This window comes from Rousettus aegyptiacus, unplaced genomic scaffold, assembly GCF_014176215.1.
Source record: "Rousettus aegyptiacus isolate mRouAeg1 unplaced genomic scaffold, mRouAeg1.p scaffold_m13_p_4, whole genome shotgun sequence".
In the NCBI taxonomy this organism is placed as follows: domain Eukaryota; kingdom Metazoa; phylum Chordata; class Mammalia; order Chiroptera; family Pteropodidae; genus Rousettus; species Rousettus aegyptiacus.
In genome coordinates, this window is record NW_023416307.1 from 159,681,351 (window position 1) to 159,698,451 (window position 17,101).

General features: G+C 49.2%; 2 pseudogenes; one reads left to right on the forward strand and one right to left on the reverse strand.

Annotated features, from left to right (window-relative positions):
* Positions 1-8,648: 8,648 nt before the first annotated feature.
* LOC118601853 lies at positions 8,649-8,767 on the reverse strand (annotated as a pseudogene).
* Positions 8,768-16,274: 7,507 nt separating this feature from the next.
* LOC118602673 lies at positions 16,275-16,393 on the forward strand (annotated as a pseudogene).
* The last annotated feature ends 708 nt before the right edge of the window (positions 16,394-17,101 follow it).

The following is a 17,101-nucleotide window of genomic DNA, read 5'->3' on the forward strand; positions in this document are numbered from 1 at the left end:
CAGACGTTCCGAGAGCGCGTCCGTGTGGCAGGCACTCACGGGGGGCTGGGCGGGGGACACTAAGGGGGGGCCGGACGCCCCCTCGGAGCGGCTCCGGTGCCGGGTAGCAGAGCTGACCGCACAGTCGCAGAAGCGTCGAAGGAAAGGCAGAGACATCACAGGAGAGGGCGGCGGCCGCACGTCCCTCGGCGTGAGCTGTCACGAGCAGAGGGGGACGCAGCCGGGCCACCGAGGGCCTGAGGCCCGCGGCAGGGTTCGCCAGGCGAGCGAGGAAGGGCGGGCAGCCGGCGCGGGCGGGTGAACGCGGGCCAGGCCGGGGGCGAGCCGGGCGGCAGGTGCCTGAGGAGCCCCTCGCAGAGGGATTCGTCCGTGTTCCAGAGATTTCAGTGAGGCGGTAAATTCCCACGTCCACATCCACAAATCAGTTTCCAAAGAGGAACACACATACACACATATGTATGTGTAGACACACACACGGACACAAACACGTATGTACACTTGTGTGTGTGTGCGTGTGTGTGTGTGTGTATTTACAGGTGTGTATCGTTTCGAGGCCATGTGGGATCGGGTGAAGTTCTTCCTGACACTCTCGCCTAAGAGAAAGAAGAGAGGTGTTTCCTGGGCGCGGACCCCGCCACACACGCTGCCCCGGCCGCTGCAGGCAGAAACGAGACCCACGAAGCTAGAACCACCGCCACGTGGGAAATGCAAGCCCGGCCCCGGGCGAGGGTTCCACAAATATATAAGAAAGTTAAACGCTGCCGAAAGGTGGGCGAAGCACATAGACACGCGTCCCGTGTAAGATACAAGTGGCCTGTAAACTTACAAAAATGTGCTTGAATTTTCTGGTAAAAATGTGATGCTTATGACGCTAATAATGGTGAAACTTCTGTTTTCTGGTCTGGCATGTAAGGAGCTTGGAGTCGTCACTCGATCCTAACAATAAGCAAAAGCTGTGCGAGCTGAAACATGAACAATTCTTCCTTGATTCATAAGAAAGAAGAGGGCGCGAGGCAAACGACTGCCCCCCAGGTCGGCCAGACTGATGCGGAGCCCACGAGCAGAAGCCTATTTACAGCAACTCACGGTCACCGGCCTTCGAGAAAAAAATCAGAAAGATACTAAACGGCAGAAAAGACAATTTGAAGAGACCGCGCGAGCACCACAGCCAAACTCAGACATGCTGGCGACGCTGGAATAATCAGGCCGAGAATTTAAAACGATCCTGAATAACGTGCTACAGGATCTTAAGAACGAAGGAGATGCCATCCAAGAACAGACGGGTGAGGCGAGCAGACAGATGGAAGTCCTAACGAAGACCAAAAGAAGGAATGTTGGAATCGAAACCCTGTAGCGGGAACGAAACGCCTTTCATGGGCTCACGAGCAGATCGGACGTGGCTGGGGAAAGGGTCTTGGACTTAAGGGTATCTCAGTAGAAATTACCAAAGCTGAAAAACAGAAGAGGAAAAAAATCCAAGAACTATGGACTATAACAAAAGACTGAACACACGTGTAGCAAGAATACCACGGGGCGAAAGAGGCAGAAGAAATATCAGAGGCGACTCCTAAGGATTTTCTCCACATTAATGTCAGACATCAAACCACAGATCCAGGAAGCTCACAGAGCACCAAATAGAATAAACGCCCCAAACACTACACCCAGGAGCGTCTTATTCAGTCTGTGGAAAACCAAAGTTAAAGCAAAAATGTTGAATAAAAAAAAAAAAGCCAGAAACTATGCAAGCAGCAAGAGAGTGACGTGGACTGTTCCAAAAGCTGAGAGAGAAGGAAACACAAACGCCAACCGAGAATTCTTAAACTTAGGAAATTACAGTTCATAATTGGAGCACACAGACAGGCAGAGGACGTTTAGAGCAGTGAAAATATTCCGGATAATAACGGATACATGCCATGATATACTTGCCCAAACCCAGAGGACACAGCACCATGGGGAGCCCTGAGGTCGGCGACGAACCTCGGGGGGTCGCGAGGTGCCCATGGGGGTTCATTAACTGCGACGAACGTGCCCCCCTGGCGGGGGTCGACGCCGAGGGAGACGGCGAACGCCCGGACCTTCCTCTCAACTTGGCCGCGAGCCGAAAATCGCTCTCAGATAATTGGCATTCCCACGCGTTGTATATATTATCCATCCTTAATAATGAGTAAAACATGAAATTTAAAATCTAAACTTATCCTTCGTACATGCAAAGAAAGAAGGATGGTTTTAACTCCCCAGGTCTTTGCATAACGAAGCGAGTCTTACATTCGACCACGAGGCGTATTAATTATCTGTTCGTTTGAAAAGGGAACATTTAATAGCAGACACGATCCTGGGGGAGCTCGTTTCAGCCGCTCGCAGACCTAGTTGCGTGTGTGTGTTACTGTGCGTTATTTTTTGAGATTTCACCTTATATTTAACAGCAGCACCCTGAAGGGGTGAAATAATAGGACTGTGACACCTGCGTTTTGATTAAAATAAACACGTGGGGAAGTAGAGCGGAGAAAACCCGGCAAGCGAGGCTCTGTTGTGCCTCTCGGGGAGCAAAGCCCGCTCTGCAGGACGGCCGGGCTCCTGCATTTCTGCAGCCGACGTGATTAAACGTGTGGCCACACGTAGCATGGGGCGCAAACGCGGCGTCCACGTGATCACCTGAGCCGTGGCGTCCACGGAAAAGCCCCCTCTCACAGCGGAGCGACGTGGCGGCGGTGGATGCCACTGAGGCTCAGCGAACGGGTCTGCGCGAGCTCCCGGCCCCTCCCCTCCTCACCCCGGCGGCACTGACTGAAATGTGACACCAGGCCTGGCACCCTGCGGACCCTCCGCCCGTCCCTGAACCCGCCCTCGTCACTGAGATGATGTGCTACCATTGTACCGGCACTTGCCACGTAGGAGGGACTCAAGAAGCCAGTATCGGTCACCACGGTTTTGTGCGGGAGGACAAAGGAGACATTGAGGCTTCGCCCTCCTCCCCGGGCGCTGGGCTTCACGGGGAGTGGCCCTGGCGCCACGCAGCCCACCGCCGCGGCCGGCCTTCCGTCCCTGCCGCCCCGGCCCCGTCTCTGCGGCCCCTCCGGCCCTGTGCTCTGGAGCAGCCCCGCTGGCCCAGCCCGCCGACCTACCTGGGTCCCAGGGGTCCCTTTCTCCCCTGTGCTTTCATCAAGTTTCAGGGCGCAGCATTTCCCACACGCTGGCACCTCCGCCCACGTCTCAGATGGGACGTCCCCTGGGCACCCGCGTCTGGCACGCGTCCGATGTGGACAGGCGCGTCAAACAGCAAACCCCAGACCCGGGTCCTGGTTTCTGCGCTTCAGACCAGCCCCTCTACCCTTCCCGCGACTCGGCCCCCGAGAGGGACCCTCTGCCGGGGTTCAGACCTGGCAACACCTTCTTGTGACCCATCGCCTTGTCCCTCTGTGTGCTCCATCGGGGGCAGCTGTCATCTGCGCCCCACGGCGCACAGACGCGCCCCCAACGCCACTGTTCCCATCCAAGCCACCTGCATCTCCTCCCACATCGCTGAAATAGTCTGACTCCTTTTGCCCACGCAAAGCCCACGAAATCCCGTTAAACCACAAGTGACATCGTGCCGTGCCTTGGCTCGGAACTCTAAAAAGGCTCCTGACTTCAGTTGCCGAGTCGTGTGCACCGAACGTCCCCAAACGGGCTTTAAAACTGTGGTCATCGTTTGCTGCTGCCTCCTGTTGGGGTATCCTGGGGTGTCTCACGCGGCTGCCATCGGGTGGCGGCTGGACTGACCTCGTCGCTCACAGGGTCGGCGCCCGGGCCGGGATGATGCGTGCCTGGGGACCGGACGGCGAGGGCACAGCAGGCACCTCTCTGTGTCACGCAGGAGGCCACCGCCTGCGGCGTCGCCGGGGCTGCAGCCTCGGGCGACCGGGCGCCCAGGTGGCCGGCGAGGGAGTGAGGACCGAGAGGGCCGCGGGGCTGCGTGCCCTCCGCGACCTCTCCTCGGGGGTCACCGAGCACCGTTTCCACACTTTCTGAGGGTCAGGGAGGTCAGGAGGCCGCCGCGCTGTGCCTCCGATGGGTTCCGCACGGCGTGCGTGACGGCCTTCCTGCCTGTCGCCGACACGCTTCCCCCGTGCACCCGCCGCGTTCCCCCTCCGTCTGCAGAGTTCTTCCTCCAGACGCCCCACTGGCCCCCTGCTCGCCCGGTGTGTGCGTTTGCTCAAACGTCACCTTCCCAGGAAGGCCTTCCCTGCTGCTCAGTTCGCCCTGCTCCCCCAAACATCTTATCTGCCTCCCCGAGTCATTCTCCCCACGTATTGATTGATAATTTTCACGCGCTATCAAGTTAACGTATTTATTTTACTTACGGTCCGTCTCTCCCACATCCGTGAGGTCGTGGATTTTTGTCCTTTGGACCCTGCCACGGCATTGGCACACGACGGGTCCTCAGGACACACCTGCGGAATGAACGAAGGCATCGGGGTGGTAACTGAGGGAACAGTAGGGGACGAATCTGTAAAATTTGTAGGCAATATGATGAGATGAAATTCGTTAGCCGTTTGGGATTCTACAAGTTGTACACAGAAGCGAGTTATCGCTTTAAGTAAGAAAGATGATGCTGATATTGGTAGTGGCCCCCTTTCTCCGTGACGAATGACCTTTCGAAGATCTCGATAACATTAGTTTAAGCTTTTTCAGTACTTCCTGCAAATGGAGAAAATCGTTTGCGACCTAGACATGAATATTCTAATCCCTCACCTCGCGTCTGTTTGAACTCGTCTGTCGCTTTGGGAATAAAACTGGAATAGTGTATAAATTCATGCTGAGCTGAGGGCTTTTAATGTAGAAGACATTTTCTTCCTTCTCTTGACGTCTCAGAGTAAAATAATGAAGCCAGAAGGGGAGAGCAACTTTCTTGTATTTCGAATTTCTGTTATTTATTATTTAAGGGCACATGATTTGGAGTCAGAATAAAACCGAATCTTTTCCCCAACTCTGTAGTTGTCTAGCTACATGTATTTGAAAATTTGCGCTCAGTGTTTCCAATCCTAAATTTTTTTTCTCGTGAAGAAAATAGAGACAGTAATATCTACCTCATGCAATATTGGAAAACTTAATTAAAAATAGATATTATGAAAAATGTACTAAAAATGGTACAGCACCTGGCATATAAATACTTTATGATGGTAAACAATATTTTCCTACATTTTCAATTGTAACAAGCATAATAGATTTGTAATTTGCTCATAATGAGCTTAAAAATTAATTTAACACACGATCCCTTCTAAATTGAAGTCCGTTAGAAGTGGACAAGTGTAACTTACACGGGAAACAGTAATATAAAATAAGACAGATGGGATGAAACACAGAGATGGTTGAATGTATTTTAAGTCCTATGTTGGGCATAACTTGCCCATTTGAGCCACAGACTCTTCTAGGTCTCAGGATATAAGGCAAGTTTGGACGGAAGTGTTCAGCCCTTCAATTGGCTATAGTTTCAGAGTTTTCGTTTGTTTATTGTGTGCTTGTTTTGTTGCTGTGTTTTCTCAAGTTTTGTGTTCAGTGACAGAAACAGTGTCGGAGAAAGGATTATATACGTCAAGTCAGAAAACTAGTGAGTAGCAGCACAGGAAGTAAAACTCGGGCGTTATTTCAGCTGGTGAGTGTCAGTTACGTGTCGGATTTCTGGGTGGCCCTGGGGGATAAACTGATGAGTAAAACGCATTTTAGTTTTTCTTAAAGTCCAGAGGTTTGATGCCTAACTTTGGAGAATACTGCCTTTTACTAGGGAACCATAGCATAGCTCGGCATACGCGAGGCTCTGAGAAGTCCTGCAATAAGGAAATGAATTTGGTTTCCTTATCACTGATTGTCTCTCAGACTTATTCGACGGCAAGACTCTGTGTAACATCTTTGACGAAAGTGCTGCCTAACAGAGTCATGTTGTTCATTCATTTAATCCCACCTCCACTAAGTTCTCCTCTCTATGGGATGGTGTTTAACTTAAAAACTTGTATATGTAAAGACACGTTGAATTCGGACTGTTAATTCCAGTGTCGAAACAGTTTCCAAAGGTGCTAGGCTAGCGATATATCTGTATATTACCTATGAGAACATAAAGGAAGCAAAAACTAAAGGATTCAAATTATTTTCAAGTGCTTTAAAAGTCACAAGCACTGTTGTCTTTACACACACGATTAAATCGAAATGACAAGTGACCCCATTAAGAAAGGCTGCTTCGAACAGACACTTCTCAGAGACACGTGTTAGCGGTCCTGATGTGGTATTGTGAGAACCACCTTGACGGGACAGGCTCATTCCGTGTGAACGTCCGTCAGTCAAGAAAGAGACCGCCAGGATTTTCCTTGGAGGACAACGTGGCCCTTTCTGACGTTAGCATCGAGATGTCAAGGAGGAGCCTTGAATATTTCTGTCTTCCACACAGCACTTCAAGAAATGATCACGGGCGGGTTTACTTTCGGGGGAGGCATCTCATCTTGTAATCTTGTCATTTCCTGTCCTGAGCAAGTCAGTGACCTGAGTGCCGTACCACTTTGGGATCATCGGTTTGAAATGGGAACTTTCAGAAATAAATGTCACTTGTAATTCCTCGCTGCTCCCCCAGGTGGGAGTACTGTAGGATGTCACTTGCATCACACCCAGCTTTTGACTTAAGTTCAATATGTGGAAAGCTACTATTACTGTTAATAATATACATAAAGCATAATAAGAGTATAATGGATCCCGTGCCTCTGGATAGAATTCGCATTACTTTCTTAATATCCCAACTTGTACACCGTCCATTTTTTCGATCGGATTACCTGTAAGATATCATCGCTTTCGTGTGCTCACCTGTTTCCCAGGCGGTCAGCACCGTACGTGTCCCTGCCGGGCAAAACCACTGCCATTTGTCTCGACATCCGCGGCTGCCCTCGGAAAATTGTGCACTATAAAAATTAACGAAAAAAATAAATTAGTAAACCACATTTGTCCTCTTTTTTTTTTTTTTAAGGTAGCATCTGAATGAAGAACCTGCTCAATTCCAAACACATAACTATTAATGACATTTCCCTTAACGTGGTTACGCGGGCACAGGGCGAACTCCAGCTCCGGGGAGGGAGAATGCGCCCCACCTTTCCGCACAGAGAGCGAGAAAGAACTGTGGCCACCGGCAGCTCCCCACGGAACACTCAGCCTGGACCCCACAAACAGAAGCTCCTCAATCCGACATGATGTTTGATTTGGCAGTGAGTTAAAGCAAACACTGCACTCCACAGTAGTCATGACCGTTGTCATTCAGGTACCTGCTCGGGGTCCCTGTACCTGAGGGAAACAATCTATCAAGGAAATAATCCATCTCTGCAATTGTTTTCTGAGATGAGAACCAATTTATTTACCATTAGCTACGGTCACATTCAAACTCAGACGAACACAGCCGACTCCAGAATCCGAAAGCCACGGCCACGGGCAACGTGGCCAGGGCGCGTCTGCCCCGCACACGCCAGTTTCCCCTCTTCACTTGCTCAGGATTTCGGTGTCGATCCGGACCGAGTGGCAAGTCCCCTAAGCCACGCTGGCCTCTTGCTCTGCCTCGACCGCCCCATCGCAGCGTTTGCTGAATTTGATGATTCTCGCTCTTTCCATAACGAGCCTCTCGCACCCGCCACTCCCTGCTCCCTGTCTGCAGCCCGAAGCCCCTTCAATGGGCTCATGTCGCCAAGTTCTCTCCTTTCTGCATCCTCCATGCATTGAGGCTGGTGGTTTACTGGGGACTACGTTCTGTAAATACACTCCATGAAAAGTGCTCAATCCTTAGCTCCTAATTTTAAACGAGTTGGAAACCAGACTCGGCTTTGCTTTAAAACAAAATTGTCACCTCCGATCAGCAGACGCCTCTCAGATGTGTCTGTCTTCCATTTGAGGAAGCCGCGTTTGCACCGTGCTGACATGATGGCTCTCTAAACACTCCTTGCTCACCTGGTCCATCACCCATTTCCCTTCTGTATTATCCATGCGCATTTCAACCTCCGAACGAGACCATTATTTCCCATGGTAAGGACCCCTCCCGCTCGCATCTGGACTCTCCAGTCTCTGTCAGAGCTTGTCACTAAATAGGGCTTGACCGGGGTCATGTCTGTGCCTGGGGACATCCCATAAAGAAGGATGACATCTCAGCGAAATTCCCTGCCCCCCGTGCACGAGGCAGAAACTACACTCGAGCATCACGGTCTTGAAACAGAGAGGTCAACGGCTTCCTCGGATGCTGAACGGTAACACTGAGGCCGTTCAGGCGCCGTCGGACTTTGGGGCTAGCTCAGCCCTAGAACCCAGAGGCCGTTCGAGGGCTCTGTTGCAGCTCTGATCCTGAGCACTTAACAGCAGAGAGGAATGAATGACATCCATGCTCACTCTAGGGACGTCACGCCTGGAAAGTCGTTAGCAACGCAAAAGGTGAAAGGACTCTTTAGCAGAGTAAAATCTCAATCGTGGACATCAACATTTCAATATTTTTTTTTCTCTTTTGATCCTCAGATCATCAAATTATTTTATTTCTTTTTCTTTTTAATTTTTTTAATTTTTTTTTTTAGGCAAGGCAACCCTTGGTTAACCTCACAGATTGCCAGGACCTTGTCATCTTATAATCCCTTTTTTTAAATTTTTTTTTTTATTTTTTACGCCTACAGCACCTGGTCTTCCTAGGTGGTCTCCCATCCAAGTACTAACCAGGCCAGACCCTGCTTAGCTTCCAAGATCAGATGGGATTGCTCACGTTCGGAAGGGCGTGGCCATAAACTCAAAAAACTTTATTATTCAAATTTTAAAAATAAAAATGTCACATTAACTGCCTGTAGTAAGAGCAGAAGATGCTAGGAGTTCTCAGCACTACACTTGAAGGGAAATTTGGCCTTTGCTGTATCACCATGCTCACATGTCTTTTTAATAAAATTTAAGACTGCTGTAGCAAAGATTAACATTTTACATTTTCTTTATTAATTTAAACATAAATTAGAACTGAACTATAACGATTGCATTTCAAATAAATGTCCTGTAGCCATTGATTTTAATGCTGAAGTTAAGACCTTTTTCACAAAAATCAGCAAAAAAATAAAAAGCAGGGAAAGTCCAATAAAAAAAAATGCATTTAAATTTCAGTTGCTGATTCTCTACTTAGCACCTGTGGGCACAGCTACCTGGGGAGAGGCGGCAGCTCATAGTAAGCGCGTGTAGCGTCTGACGATAATCAACACGCTTTTAGGGAAATGGAAATAATATCCGCTTATTGAAAAAGAGTTAAATGAACTCTTTACATAATATGTTAAACATTCTCTTTCTCGGGCTCAGATTTTAATGAAGTGCAGATCGCCACAACTGTTCATCTTAAAGAACCTCTGGGATTGTTCTTCAATCGAGCAAATTGGGTTAAAATATTGCACTTTTCCTGCCGGCTTAATAGCTTAAAGAGTTATTAAACATTTAATTATTAACCTTGGCATGAAAAAATTGGAAAGGCTTCTCGGATGATTGAAGGATTTGAGTTTTCTGGGTGAAGTTCATGTGTCAGGATAACACGGATCTAGCTAGCCACACCAAAGTGAGCATTTCCCTGTAACTCACTTTAATTTAATAATAATTTTATAGATATAATTTAATAATAATTATATATATGTATACACACACACACCACCACCACCACCACCACCACCACCACCGATTGAGAAAATCATTCGCAGAGGAATTCTTGTCTTACAGGAAGAGTATCAAGCAGTGGACGCCGAATATTAGAAAATTCACGCTTACTGGCCGACGGGCAGGCCGAGCCTGGTGACGCGCGGTTTGCCTTTGCCGGACACCTGCCGCGTGCAGAGTCCTGGGCTCTCGCGAGCAGGGAGCCGGTTCTCATCACGCTTATATTCCACCAGAAATAGACAGACACACACAAGTACAGAGTTTTAAAAAGACCAACGATTGTAATTAGTGCAAAGAGAAGTAAAAGTCACGCGTCGCTGGTCGCATGGGCAATGGGGGGCTGACAAACGAGGGACGGCCGGCCCCGCGAAGGCGAAGGGAAAGCCCTGGGCTGCCACGTTCGTGGTCGTCCTTGGCGTGGACAACCCCAGCGTGACTGGCTCCGGGCTACCACGTGGCGCGGCAGGTGACGGAATGGGAAGGGGTGTCCCCCACTCCCCCCAGGGCTGTCCCGAGCCGGCGCCAGCACACCCCGCCACCACGGGGAGCGCGCTTTGGGTTGACCAGGTCTCTCTGGCAAAGTGACACTTGAACTCAGGGCCGAATAACCAGAAAAAGCCGCTTGCGGAGCCACTGGAGCGACGCCGGAGCAGAAACGCCAGCGAAGGTCCCGAAGCCAGTACGAGCTCAGACTGTCAGAGGAACAGAAGAGGGCCGGGGCCGGGGCGCCCGGGGCGTGAGGAGCAGAGCGGGGCCCCGGGCGGGTGGCAGGGGCTGCGAGCCTTCCCGCGCCGGCCACCGCGGGTGCAGAACGGGCCGGCACACCACTGCGGGGCCTGTGGAGCGCACTCGTCACCTCGACGGGCCCTCTGGCCGTGCCTGTTCTGTGCCGTCCGCAGTGAAGTGACGCCGTTTCACGGCAGCGGGGACGCCCAGCCATCTGACAGGGTCACGGGAGAACGTGGGAGCCACGCTGAGCAGCGGCTCGGGGGGAAAGAGCCGCCGCGCAGGGCCACCGACCGTGGCATCCGGCTCGGCGCGTAGTGCGCTTCGTGGAAAGTGATTTTTCTGCTTTCCTTTTCTACAGCCGAGTGCGATAGCAATGAATGTCTTTCTCGTCGGTATCGTCGATTCTGCAAAATCATTCTATCATATGAAAACGACGTAAGCCAAAACGACTTCCCGAGATCCTGACCCGAGAGTTTATATATAAACCAAATGCTTTTCAAGTCGCGGCTGCAACAGCACAGAAGGGCAGGCGTGAGGCGCCGCGGAATAATATCCAGCAAAGAAAACGTCACGGCCCCCGAGGGCGCCGTGGACACGCCTAACTCCCTGCACGGCGCCCCGAACTCCGCGTCGGGTCCCCTCGGCTGAGGGAAAGCACAGACGGCGTGAGTGTTTATTGGATCCACAAAGGGAGATTTTAAAAATAAACCCGAAAAACACGGACGTTTTGTGAACGTGGCCAGAGCAGGAAGATCGGAGACGACGAAGCAGAGCAGACACTCCGAGCGCGTGGGAAACGCACGGACCCGTCTGTCAGCAAAGTCTACGGGCGGCGGTTCGGTCCCCCCGAGTTCGTCTTCACTTCCGTGACCGTGTCTTCATTTCTGACTGGCTCCTTTCCACGTTTTCCATCTCCGTTTTCATGTGTTCATGCTTTCTGTCTCTCGAAGCTCTCACTAAACTCGTCCGCTCTCCCCTAAGTTCACCGAGCACCCTCATCCCCGGTGCTTTGAACTCTGCGTCTGGCGAATCATTCGTCTCCATCTTGCTCATTCTTCTCCTGAAGCCTGTTCTGTCCCTTCATTCGGGACTTGTCTCTCTGTCTCCTCGTTTGGCCGCCTCCCTGTGCCGGTATCCATGTGCCAGGTAGAATTGCTACGTCCCCCGTCTTAGGGGAGTGGCCTTATGCAGCAGGCGTCCTGTGTGGCCCGGGACGCAGTCTCCCTGGTCACCTGAGCCGGGTGCTCCGGGTGTGTCCCTTGTGTGGGTCGTGTGTGCCCTCCTGTTGTAGCCGAGCCTTGGCTGCCGTGTACGTCATTGGGAGGGGCAGACCGACCGGCTGCGAGGACCGGCGAGGCTTCGGTGGAGGAGCCGCTAGGTGGGGGCTGAGCCCCTGGAGGTGGATTCGCTGCAGCACGGCTCTCGTGCCTGCACAGGCTGTCCTCCGGGTGTGTCATCCTCAGCTGTGGCCCTGACGATGCTCCTGCTCAGACCGATGCTGACTACCAGGGAGGGGCCCTGCCACCGGCCATGTCCAGCTGCAGCCTGTGCCCTTCCCGGGGCCACCTGGCAGAGCCACCAAGCAATCTGCAGATGGCTGCCACCTGCACGGGGCTCACGGGCACCTGCAGAGCCCAAGCCAGGCACCGAGGCCGGCCGCCATTAGCGCCGGGCTGGGGACTGCTCAGCAAGAGGTATGGGCTCGCCTGGGCCAGTTGTTGCTTGTTTGGGGTTTGTACACCTTTGAGAGATTTGAGGAACATCCACAGCACGAACCAGCACAGGTGGTTTGCATGGAAAAGCCGCTGGAGGCCGCTCGGGCGGCCCGCACATTAAAGGACAAGGCGAATGGTTTCAGCTGGGCAGGGCGAATGGCGTCAGCCGGGCCGATGGGTGCTGGGATATGGGGCCCACCTGTGCGTGCAGTTTGGGGAGTGGGAGGGCCCAGCGAAGGAGCCAGGCCCCCCGCCAGCGCTGCTGTCTGGGGGAAGCCACCCCTCCGTCCCTCGCCCTGAAGCAGACATCTCAGTCCCTCCCCGTGTGTCCCTGGTGCCTTTCGAGCTGTGGACCCAGCGCTGGAGCTCAGAGCGAGGGAGTCTGTCAGCGGTAAGTTTGTCCTGGCCCTTTCAGGGGAAGCCTGGGACTCCAGCCGCCATCCGCGTCACTCAGCCACTGTCCCTACAGGTTCTCACAGCCAGAGGTTGTGGGGCCCCCTTCTTCCTGGCACAGGAACCCTGGGCTGGGGAGCCCGGTGCGGGGCCGGGACCCCTCGCTCCTCCGGGGGGGCCACTCCACAGCGAGCCGTCCCCGATGCTCAACCAGCCCCGCCGCGTCCCTGCCCTCCTGCCGGTGTCGAGGTGGCCTCTTCTGTGTGTCCCCAGTGGCAGGACGTCTGTTCAGTCAGAGCTCGGGCGACTCCCAGCGATGGCGGTTCTGTCGTTTGGTCGCGATGTTGATGTGGTCGTGAGCGGAGGTGGCATCACCTCTACTTACTGTGCCTCCCTGACAAGAACTCGGTAAATGGTGTCGCCTGTATCTTTCTTGGCCTTGAGGAATCAGTAGAAACTTTTTTTTAAACAGTTTATTTTGAAATAGCTCAGGAAGATCAAGCTTCAAAACAGTAGAGACGTCCCCATGACCCTGTGTAACCAAAGAACAGAAAATTGACACTGGTACGTACCGCCAACCTGACCGCAGACCGTGCGCGGACTTCTCAGCTTCGCAGGCGCCTGTTCTTCCCTCGCCGCAGCGCTGCCTGAAATCACATCTGTAGCCTGACGTAACCGTCACCTCGGTCAGGACACAGAACTGGTCCGTCATCACATATAAACTCTCTCCTGCTCCCCCTTAAGAATCACAACGTCCCCTCTCACTAAACCACAGCCCCTGGCAAACACTGACCTGTTCTCCACCAGCACAAGTTCTCGCTGTGAGACTTTTACATGAATGGAATCACGCAGTGAATGAACTCTGAGACCAGCTTTTTCCCCGCTTAGCGTAATGCCGTGAGACGTATCCGCGTCACGTGCACGCCAACAATTCCTTTCCGTGTGCCGCAGGGACGTGCCGCTGCCGGTGTACTCGCTCGCCCCCGGGGGAGCTGGGCCGGTACAGCCTAGGGCCGCTATGGGTTTCCGTGCACAGGTTGTTATGTGAACGTATGTTGTCATTTGTCTGAGATAAATACCCGAGAATGTGAGTGTCGTGACACACAGTAGGTGTACGATTACCTTGATAAAGACTGCCTGACTATTGCCCTATCAATTCACGCTCCCGCCAGCAGTGCGGGGAAGGTCCCATAGCTCCACGTCCTTGTCAGCGTGTGATACCGTCCGTATTTTCCCGTTCTAACAAATGTGTCCTGGTATGTTACTGTAGATTTAATTTGCGTTTTCCGAATGGCTAATGATCTTGCGTTGGAAGCATTTTAATATACAAAAGTGATGTCATGGAATAATACACACGTAATTTGGGGAACTGTGTGGAGGATAGAATGAAATATCCCAGGATGGAAAGTTAAAAACCGACTGAGAGGAGAGAGAGAAATCAGGATGTCCAGACGTAGTCCAGGTGATGGATTAAGTTTACCTAAACTAAAGCATTCTCAAGGGGCAAAGAGAGGAGGCCTCGGGTTTGAGAATCACTGGAAGGTAAAGTCAAAAGGATCTGTGGGAATGAAGAAAGGAAGGGGTCGGCGACAATTCCGAGATTGTACGCTACAAACGGTGAGTGGGTACAGATAGTAATCAAAACTAAAAAATAATACAGGGAAAATAGCTTGGGGGAAGGGAGAGATTTACAGATTGTTTTGGCCATATTAAAACTGAGATATCTATAGGGCATACAACATGTGGCTAATCCCGTGGGGAGAAATATTCAAAGTGGGTGTTAAGTTTTACAGAGAACAAAAACCTATTGTATTAAAAAAAGTATTTTGCTTAAAATCATTTTCTAGCCTTCTTAAGAACACCGTTGGCCATATTTCTGACCCCTTGACCAGGTCACTTGGAAAGCCAGACTAAGTCCAAGACCATTTTAGGTTGAGGAACTAATGTGAACAATTCTTAGAGAGAAAATTGTAATATGCGATACCCTGATGGATAGCTGCCTTGCAGGGGAGTTAGAAACCCAGTAACTCTTGGAGGGTTTTCCCAAATTTACCCACGTCCGGGTCCACTGTCAAAAGCATGGATAATCATTGCACTCCTACCCACTGGGTACTTTTTTCATGATCACAGAAATCACCAAAAACAACGATCATAGAGAATCGTGTCTCAGAAAACAGAGCCACCATTGCATTTCTGTTTTTTCATTCTAAGATAATGATAATATATATATCAAACATGATATTAATTGTAGATAAGGCAGTGAAATGGTTAATATATTATTTACCTGATTCAACCACAATATGTTATAACTTTATGAGAAAATAATTCCTCTATTTTAAAGGTAAAACGAAAACAAAAACAATCCTTGAAGCCAGATAGAATGCAAAGCGTGTGGCACTGAGTGGGGGGAATTTTTTTTTTCTGACAATAGTGTGACTTCCTCCTATACAAGACGGAGAAACAGAAACTCTTGTTAGAGCATCTAAGTCCTAGTGAATCACAAACACATGATTAGAGGCAAAGCAATCCATACTTATGTTGTCAAAAAGAGATGAAAATCTATAAAGCGCTGTGATCATATTTAGAAAATTTTCAATCAAATCGCTCTACTAATTCCTAAATATGTTGATAGCACAAAGACACAGATGTCTGGCTTCATTCAATTGCTAGTGAAGCAAGAAAGAAAAACTATTAAGCGTAAATTTTACCGAGGTTGAAAGACATGGACTAGTCACCAACATGATGTCTACTTTTCCACTTCCTAAATAAACTTAAGAAAATAATGCAAAAATAATTCTCTCTCTAATGAAGAAAAATAACAAGTATCAGTGGTAAAATCCAAAAATTACTTGACAAAGTAAGCGAAATATCAGGTCCAAACAGAATAACTAACATACATACACACGTAAAAAGAAAAGAATGAAGAAATGAACAGAGCCTGCCAAAGATATTCATACTAGAGGAACTATTTATAGGAAGAACCATGAAAAAAACCATGATTAAAAGGAACAATGGACTAGTGGTTACCAGAGGGGAGGAGAAAGGAGGAAAAATAATGAACTGTTAAATGAATGAATAAATAAATAAGTAACTTGTTTAAAAATAAAACAAAATAAACCATGATTAATTTATTTTTTTTAAAAAAAGAAACAATAATCACTAAACATAGAGTATCGAAAAATAAATAAAGCCTTTGGTAAATTTAGAAATCATGGGGAACAATGATCATCGACATTTGCACAAGGCAAAATTGTTGTGGCAGAAAAAATTACTGTGTTATATTAAATGTATATCAAAAGAGCAAACTGAGAAGATGGTCTAATTAACTATGCAGCTTATTCATGCAAAAGAAACTGATACAGCTCAAAAATAGAATGGTTCCACTGTGGTTAATAAATGCATCAGAAGAAACAGGACATTCTATCCATGTAGAAACCATTATTAAAAAAACAATAAATAGAATAAATGGGATAAACGTATTCCATTTATCCCCAAATAACTGGAAACTCCTGCTCTTTAAAACTGCACACAGCAGCACTCTTCAGAAGTATAATTCCAAGAAAATTAAAAATGACCTTCAGACCTTTTACCCAAGTTTTTACTTTTCAAAGGCATTTTTTAAAAACCCAAATAAAGGGAGGAAAAGAATATTAAAGGCTCAAATTGTCTTCTGCCCTAAGATCTTGAACGACAGTGCCATTCCTATAAACATACTTTAGTCAGACGCGTTTGTTGAGGTCGTGTGACTAATAAGTGACATGTAAAGAACCACACACAGTCTACGGCCACGCCACCCTGAGCACGCCTGATCGCATCTGGTCTTGGAAGACCAGCAGGGTCGGGCCTGGTTAGTATTTGGATGGGAGACCACCTAGGAAGACCAGGTGCTGTAGGCGTTAAAAAAAAAAAAGAAAAGGAAAAAAAGAGCCACACACGAGCAAAAGGAAAAGCTGTCAAGCACCCTTTACCTATGATGGAAATGCAAACCTCAGGACGGGCCCTGCCTTAGAAAAGCAGCTATGAAGTTCAACAATTGCAAAAATTTTAATCAAAACACAGTTTATCAGTAGAATGTAAAAGAATGTAGCTATGAGAATTTATAAGGACATGGACTCTGTCAGTGTAGACAAAGACATGTCAGAAGAGAGAAAATGATTGAGATTTGAGCATATTCATTTTTTCCAACGTACACTGTTTTAAATCAAAATATTCAGAAATGTGTTGCTATCGTCAAATGAATATTCAACAAATACTATCAGAATATTGGGTCTTGAGGTGATAAAAATAGATAGATGGGTCAGTTGGAGATCATGCACAAAATGTCTCAAATACTATAGAAGGCCTGTGTTCATTTCCTTAACAAATATTTATAGAATGCGTTATAAACAAACACTGGAAGGAAGCCGCTGTCATGGAAATACATACAGAATTATTTGGGGCAAACAAATGTCACGCATGCTTCCTTTTCTGACTGCCGAAGAAAACTACAAAGAAGCTGGAAAATCTCAGTAAATTATTCATTTTGTTTAAAAAATAATATGAACCTATCCGCAGCATCAAGTAGAAAAGAGTCGTTGCATCCGGCGATCACTGAGACTCCAGGG